At 29.8% G+C, this 7,920-nt stretch overlaps 1 pseudogene; it reads left to right on the top strand.

The window, feature by feature from the left end:
• The first annotated feature begins 6,284 nt into the window (after positions 1-6,284).
• LOC109119069 (cytosolic sulfotransferase 12-like) lies at positions 6,285-7,396 on the top strand (annotated as a pseudogene).
• The last annotated feature ends 524 nt before the right edge of the window (positions 7,397-7,920 follow it).

The following is a 7,920-nucleotide window of genomic DNA, read 5'->3' as shown; positions in this document are numbered from 1 at the left end:
AAAAAATATAGTCTTTTGGAACTAACCACTATATTTTGAGAATTTAAAAGTTGTAGTAGCTTGAGTCTAAAAGTTTTTGAAAATAATACTTTCAAAAGGAAGAAGAAATGTTATTCTAAAAGAATATTTAATTGTTATACTTATCATTACTTACTTACATGTATACGTTAAGAAAAGTTTATTATTTAAAACCCCCAAATAAATTTGAAACTAGTTTAAAGGCTAAGTATTTACCCTTTAAAAATACCCCTTTTTTTTTAAAAAAAAAAAGAAAGTAGGCTCATATACGTAACAAAAAATAGGGCAACTTTTACATATAGCAAACAAAAAATTCATATTTGTATGCTATAGCAAAGTTTGCATAATTGCGTTTCATAGCAAACATAAAACTGTATAATTCGCTATACATATACAATTGTATAATTCGCTGTCCTAAATTGTATAATTCACTGGCCTAAATTGTATAGTTCGCTGGCCTATTTCGTTGCAATTGTATAATTTATTTTGCATATAGTTGAATCGAATTAAAATGTATGTATATTGCATAATTATAAGTGTATAGTAAGAAGATATATGTTTTTCTCTCGCTTTATACAAAAACTGAAACACAATATATACACTTCTGTTGTATAAAGCTAGAGAAAATTGTATTCACTGCAATTGTATAATTCGCAATTGTATAATTCGTTGGCCTTTTTCTCTGCAATATTTGAAATAAAATGTTTGTAAATTGTATAATTAATTGTATAACACGAAGATATATATTTTTGCATGTGTATATACAATTTTCTCTCTCTTTATACAAAAAAGAAACAGAATTATACACTTCTGTGTATAAAGCGAGAGAGGCGAGCGAGAACGGAGAGTGGCGAGCGAAATTTTTGAGAGAGAGACGCTGGCAAATTTTAGCTAACGTTTGCTATGGAGCATAATTAAATCAAACACTAGCTATTCCATTTATTTTAGGTTATTAGTTTGCTATTATATATAATTTTCCCAAAAAAATAAGTATAACTTAGAATAAGTCTCAATAGTTAGGCCCGTTTTATTTTCTTGACATCACCCCTTTATGAAATATATTTGCTATTGCTTTTTTTTAAAAAAGATATTACTAAAACATTTAATTTCTTAACATGCTATTTTCAAGGATTTTAGACATTTCTATGGGTTCAAAATACAAGGTACACACATATATATGTCATACGTAAAAAGGTACAAATTTTGTATTATAGTTTTCTCTATACATAACTTATTATTTTCAGATTATTTTTCTCATATCTACTATCACTTTTAAGAATGAAACTTATTTTTTTTTATAAATTTCTACACTCTAACATACACATTACTTTACCATATATTCATACAGGACTACTATTTTACTTTTATTTCCCGTTTTAACAAGACGATTAATTTTTGAAATTCAAACATCTATATATTTTTAGAATAAGCTTATTATGATACAACTATATATTTTTTTACATATAAATTTATCATACATTTAAGTACATTTATTTATTTATGTATTAATTTATTTATTTTGCCACATAATAATATTACAACTATTAAACATATTTTAATAAGGCATATATATGTCGTAGCTTGTGTTCACTTTTTTTTTAAAACTAACTAATTTAACTTGTCATTTTTTGAAAAAATAAATAAATAAACAAGTTTTTCAAATCATATTTTACAAAATTGAGTTTAAGGACTATCTTCGAATAGGCTTTGAGGGATGCTTAATACCTTTCCCTCGAGTAACCAAAACCCATACTCAGAATCTTACTGGTTTCGCAAATCAAAACAAAGTTTACATTTACATATAAAAAATGGTTTTCCTAATATTTTCCTTAAAATTTAGGTGGCGACTCTAAAACAAAACAATCTTTTTTTTCAAAAATTAGAGCGTCGACCATATTATGTTGTAAACTATTTTCGGATGGTTCCAAAATAGGGTGCGACACTCATGTCATAATCCTTGAGTAATTCTAACCACCGCATATGTCTGAGATTATGTTCTTTCTGAGTGAACACATATTCAAGACTCCTGTGATCAATGAATACATCAACATGAACAACATACAAATAATGACGCTGTATATTCAAAGAAAATACTAAAATAGACAACTCTAAATAATGAGTTGAGTTATTCTTCTCATGAATTTAATTGTCTTGAGGCATAAGTTATAACCTTGCCACTCTACATCAACACACAATCCAAACAACCTCTAGATGTATCACGGTACACCACAAAACCTGAGTATTTTCTGGTAATGTCAATACTGAGGCAATAGTCAACCTCTATTTCAATTCTTGAAAGTTTTTCTCACAAGCTTTAGACCATTGAAATTTTATTGTTTTATGAGTTAACTTGGTCAAATGGGATGAAATAGACGATTACCCTTCTACGAACCTTCTATAATATCCAACCAAACCCAAGAAAATCCTAATATTAGTTGGAGATGTCAGTCTAAGCCAACTCTACCTGCCTCTATCTTTTGGGTATCAACTCTGATTCCATCACTGAAAACTATGTGGCCAAAGAACACCACAGACTCAAGCCAAAACTCACATTAAGAGAACTGAACATATAACTCCTTATCTGTGAAAGTCTGATGAACTATTCTGAGATGGTTAGCCTGATCTTTTTCATTCCTCGAATATATTAGTATCTCATCAATAAAGACGATAACAAACATATCTAAATAAGGTTTGAAAACTCTATTCATAAGGCTCATGAACACTGCAGGTGCATTAGTCAAAATGACCATAACGGGTAGATCATCCAAAAAACATCTGGAAACTCTTTTACTATATAAACTGACTGAATAGGAGGTATCTCAACACTAGAGTCATTGACTCGAACTAAGTGATAGACACACCTCTTGGAAACTAACTTTCTTGCCTTAAGGTACAAAATATAACGACCCTTAGGCACTGCTAAACTACTTTGACCGTCTAAGAAGGATCATTAGGGATAGACACACCCCTAGAATGACATCAAAATCCATCGTGTCTAACTCAATTGAATTAGACATGGTGTCTTTGTGATTGATGGAAAATGACACAATCACGAAATACTCGCTCAGCTTGGATAGACTTCCCAACGGGTGTAGAAACACAAAAGAGTTCACTGAGTTTCTTAGGAATAGCATCAAACTTATTTTAAATATATGGGGTTACAAAAGATAAACTTGCTCCTGGGTCTAGAAAAGCATAAACATCAAAACTAATCTTTGGAGAGTTCTCTTGATCATACTAGTGAAAACATTTGGAGAGTTCTCTTGCTCGTGACGACTAGTGATCGCATGAAGACGGTTTGTCCCTCCGCTATTATCGGAAGTAGCTCCTCTATGTGTAGCCTTATCTGGTGGAGCAACTGATGAATACTGGCTCTACTGCCCTGATTTCCACTACCTTGCATGTTCTTGGGGCACTCTTTCATGAAGTGACCTCTTGTCCACACTTGAAACAACCCAATTGGACATCATGACACTTGCCCAGATGGGTTATACCACATTTAGCACTTGCAGGAGCCTAATTACTTCCTTGTTCCACACTACCCTGAATTTGGGCATGTCTAGCTCTGAAGTTGTGCGAATTCTAACTATTATACTCACCTTTGTTTCAGGGTGCAGGTGCACTAGCAGAAAAAGAGTTCTGTTTTAAGAGCATATGAATTAAGTACATTTTGGGAGTTGTATCGAACATCGATATGGGGACGTACATTCAGATAACTCAAGTCTCCATAAACCATGTAGCAATCATGGGTAGTAAAGAATAACGCTTTTTAGATGAATTCTTAAGTATTTTTTAGTATAGACTAATGGATTCACTTAGTTAAGTTGTCCTATATGAAGGCAAAGTATAGGATAATTCTTGCAGCGTGGGCAAGACATTGTATCATCACTTAGGTTCCTTATCGATTAGAGAAACTCCCATAGAATTATATTATATTTTAATATATAAAAATGAGTTTTTATTGTATTCTTCAATATACTGAGTTGATTTCTACTATTTTAAAAAATTTCCATATATTGCATGTGTATTGTTGTTTTATATTGAGTTCAGTATCCAGAGTTGATTACCCAGAGTAGAATATCATATTTTTGAGTTGAATATCTTGTTCTTGAGTACTTATGAGTTGAGTAAGTTGAGTAGTTTTGAGTATCCTTTAGTATTCATAGATTGAGTAAGTTTGAAAAGAGGTAATTATGTTTCCTTTTTCTTATTAAGTTCAAGATTGTGTTATGCTTTAGAATTTTCCTTATATGCTCAGATATTCCACATATTGAGTCATTTGATCTGCAGTCTTTCATGATGCAGATTCAATTATTTGGGATCATCAACAGGAGTTTTGTTGATACCACATGGAGTTCGAGTTAACTCTAAGGAGCCTCCTTACTTTCGGAGGATTACATTTACTTTTCAGTTCTGTCATGATGTCATGGGTTTTGTCCCGACTTCCATTTTTGTTATTTAGAGGCTTCATAGATAGATAGTAGAGTTTCAGAAGTCTTTCAATTTATTTTGTTAAATGTTGTAAAGACTTAAGTTTCTTATTTTATGGGGAGTTGAATATTATTATTATTTTTTGAGTTTTTTATTTGAGTTAAAGTTTTGTAATTTTTTTTCATGAATTTATTTCATTTTTTAAGTTTTATATGCTTGAGTTTATCTTCCGCTTGTATTCATTCAGGATGAGGGTTCGGTTGGGGAGCAATAATGATCTTCAAGTATCTGTCACGTCCAGGGTTTAGACTCGGATCGTGACATTATTATTATTATATTTAGTATTTTGATTCCATATTCACTATATTTATTCTCTCATCATTGAATATTCTGAAATCTCTCAAACATTCAAACCTTCTATATTATGCAAATTTTATTGTTTAGTGTTATACAAAAGATCAAAATAAATGTCTTCTTCGAATATGAAGCACTAAAACTAATCAACATTATTCTAATATCTTTATATCAACTTATCAGCTTCTGGTCAATGATATTTTGATATCATTATATATAAAAACTTTTCAATTTTATAATAAGGTTTTATTATTATAAAATTTTATGCTATATATTTTTCATTGAAAATTTACATTATCTACACTCTTACTTCATAATGTATGTGTAAATTCTACCTCTCTACACCTTATTTATATGTTATAATTATTCAGTTTGTATATGTCAACTAATAAGTAAGGCAGCTCTAAAAAATTTGGCTATAGACCCCCAAACTTGTTGAGACGATTTTCTACTTCTCATTAAATATTTAAAATGGACATAATAAAAACAATAATAGAGATAATAATAAGTAGGTCTTAACATCACAAAAATAAGTATAACGGGAGTGATTTATTTTCATGTTCTAATTTCTTATACATTGAACACAAACAAATAGTTGTTTTGATGACAAATCTTTAAACACTTATATTTTTTGGTCTGAATAATAAATTGTGTGAAGAAAGAATAACATTTTTTAATTTTCATTTTAGTTGTTTTTATAAATATTTATGACCAGATCAATTCATTGTAGTTTAAATTAATTATAAAATATGCAAATAATGTATATGTATTAGGATTCTACAACCTTCTTTTGCACAAAGAATAAAAAAAATATAATTGGGAAACCTCTGCTAGCCCATGATCATTAACTAATATAGGAAGATTCAACTAAATAAGAAGGAGCTAAAGTTGAATATGTGTAATTGTTACAAGAGAACTTTGTTATAGAAGAATGTTCTTTTATTCGGGGTGTTCTTGGATTGGTTACCAGTGACTAAATCACCCTTATTTCTACTTTTGTAGGGATGATTCTCGATACTATGGATCTAGACTATTCTATATATAAATAAAAATGGATACTATAGTACAATATTCACGTCGTTTATATTTTTGTTTAAAAAGTGCAAAGTTTATTGGGGATAATTCAAAGTAATGGAGAAAGTACATAGTTAAGTCGAATTATTTTTTATAGTTGTTTAAATTAGATTTTCTTGTTTATAAATTAAAGAATATTGATACGATAAACCCCCAACAAATCATCTTGAAATTAATATGAATTTTACTCTCTCTAACTATTCTAGCATACTCAAGCTAATACAGAGAACTCTCTAGATAAATCAAAAAAGTGAATCAGAGTAATTATTAGAAACAGAAAGGCACAAAAAATGTGAAGTGGTGAGCTCACGCGAAGTGTATGACTAAGCATTCACGTGGAAGTGTATCATTCATGTGTGTCTGTTATAAAAGCCCAAAATTGAAGAAGACACTCAATCCTAAAAATCATGACTTCTCCTCCAAAATATTTACAAAAGGATAACCTAAGCGAAGGGTGCAAGAAATTGCTCTCTTTCCTACCAAAAGAAAAGGAATGGGTTGGACCATATATCTACAATTATCAAGGTTTTTGGTTACCACCAAATTTTCTTCAACGTGTGATTTCTTTTCAACAACAATTTCAAGCTCAAGATAGTGATATCATTCTTGTTACAATTCCAAAATCAGGAACTACTTGGTTAAAATCACTTTTGTTCGCTCTGGTGAACCGAGTTAAACATCCTATTTTTGAATCTAATCACCCTTTACTTGTTAAGAACCCTCATGTTCTAGTTCCATTCTTGGAGAATACACTCTATATTGATGGTCCAGTCCCTAATTTTTTAACATTCACTTCACCTAAACTCTTGGCAACTCATGTGCCCTTTACTTCTTTGCCAACAGCAGTTCAGGATTCAAAAATCAAACTTGTTTGCTTGTGCAGAAATCCTAGGGACACTTTTATTTCTATGTGGCATTTTGCAAACAATTTAATAGTTCATCAAGAAGATACCAAGTCTATTGAAGAAATGTTTGATCTTTTTTGTGAGGGGGCAAGCATTTATGGTCCGTTTTGGAATCACGTGTTGAATTAATGGAAACAAAGAATAGAAAAACCTCAAAAAGTAATTTTTTAATGTACGAAGAAATTAAAAAGAAACCAAAAATTGAACTTAAACGCTTGACTGAATTTTTGGAATGTCCCTTTTCCATAGAGGAAGAAAATTCTGGAGTAGTGGATGAGATATTAAAAATGTGTAGCTTTGAGAATTTGAGGAATTTGGAGGTGAATAGCAATGGAAAGTTACCAACTGGAGAGGAATATAAATTTTTCTTTCGCAGAGAAGAAGTTGGAGATTGAAAGAATTACTTTACTATAGAGATGAGTGATAAACTCAATCATATCATTGAAGAAAAGCTTCAAGGATCTGGATTAAAGTTTTTATATGTTTGATGAGGCATAAATATTCTATAATTTCAATTATAATGCAATTATTTATTTTGAGTTGAAGTAGTTGTATTTGAGAGTAATGTAACAAAGAACAAACAACAGAATTTCTATTGTTGTAATACTATTTTAATGGTTCATTACTCAAATTTTAAAATTCATAATCCTTTATTTTGTCACAAGAAGTCGTGTTTTTGTTAGTACTACATAAGCGTTAATGATGTTGGAGACATTTTGTTTTGATTTTTGGATTAGTTTTAATTTAAATACACAAGTATTGCTATAAATGTCAAATAAAAAATTAGAGTCTCAAACTTTATATATAATTGATCAAAATGATGTAGAGTGACATACTAATGGAAGAGTTCTCTTCTATGAAAAAAATATATGAATTTAATTAATACTTTTTTTTATAATTGAATGACCATATTGTGTAACAAAATCATTTTAGGTGTTCCTATGTGAGACGATCATTACAATTTACTATAGTGAATTATGATTACAATAAAAAAAATAATGACAATCGTCGTTTATTAATTCTTTTTCTTATTTTCTTTTTATATTGGATGATATGATGTGTCTCTTTGTTTCTAAATTTTTTATCAAATATAATTTTCATGTCGTTGATTATTGTAGTTTGCTTGAAAGAGAAATTG

This window comes from Solanum lycopersicum, chromosome 12, assembly GCF_036512215.1.
Source record: "Solanum lycopersicum chromosome 12, SLM_r2.1".
NCBI classification, from domain to species: Eukaryota; Viridiplantae; Streptophyta; class Magnoliopsida; order Solanales; family Solanaceae; genus Solanum; species Solanum lycopersicum.
This window is presented reverse-complemented; position numbering and strand designations above follow the sequence as displayed.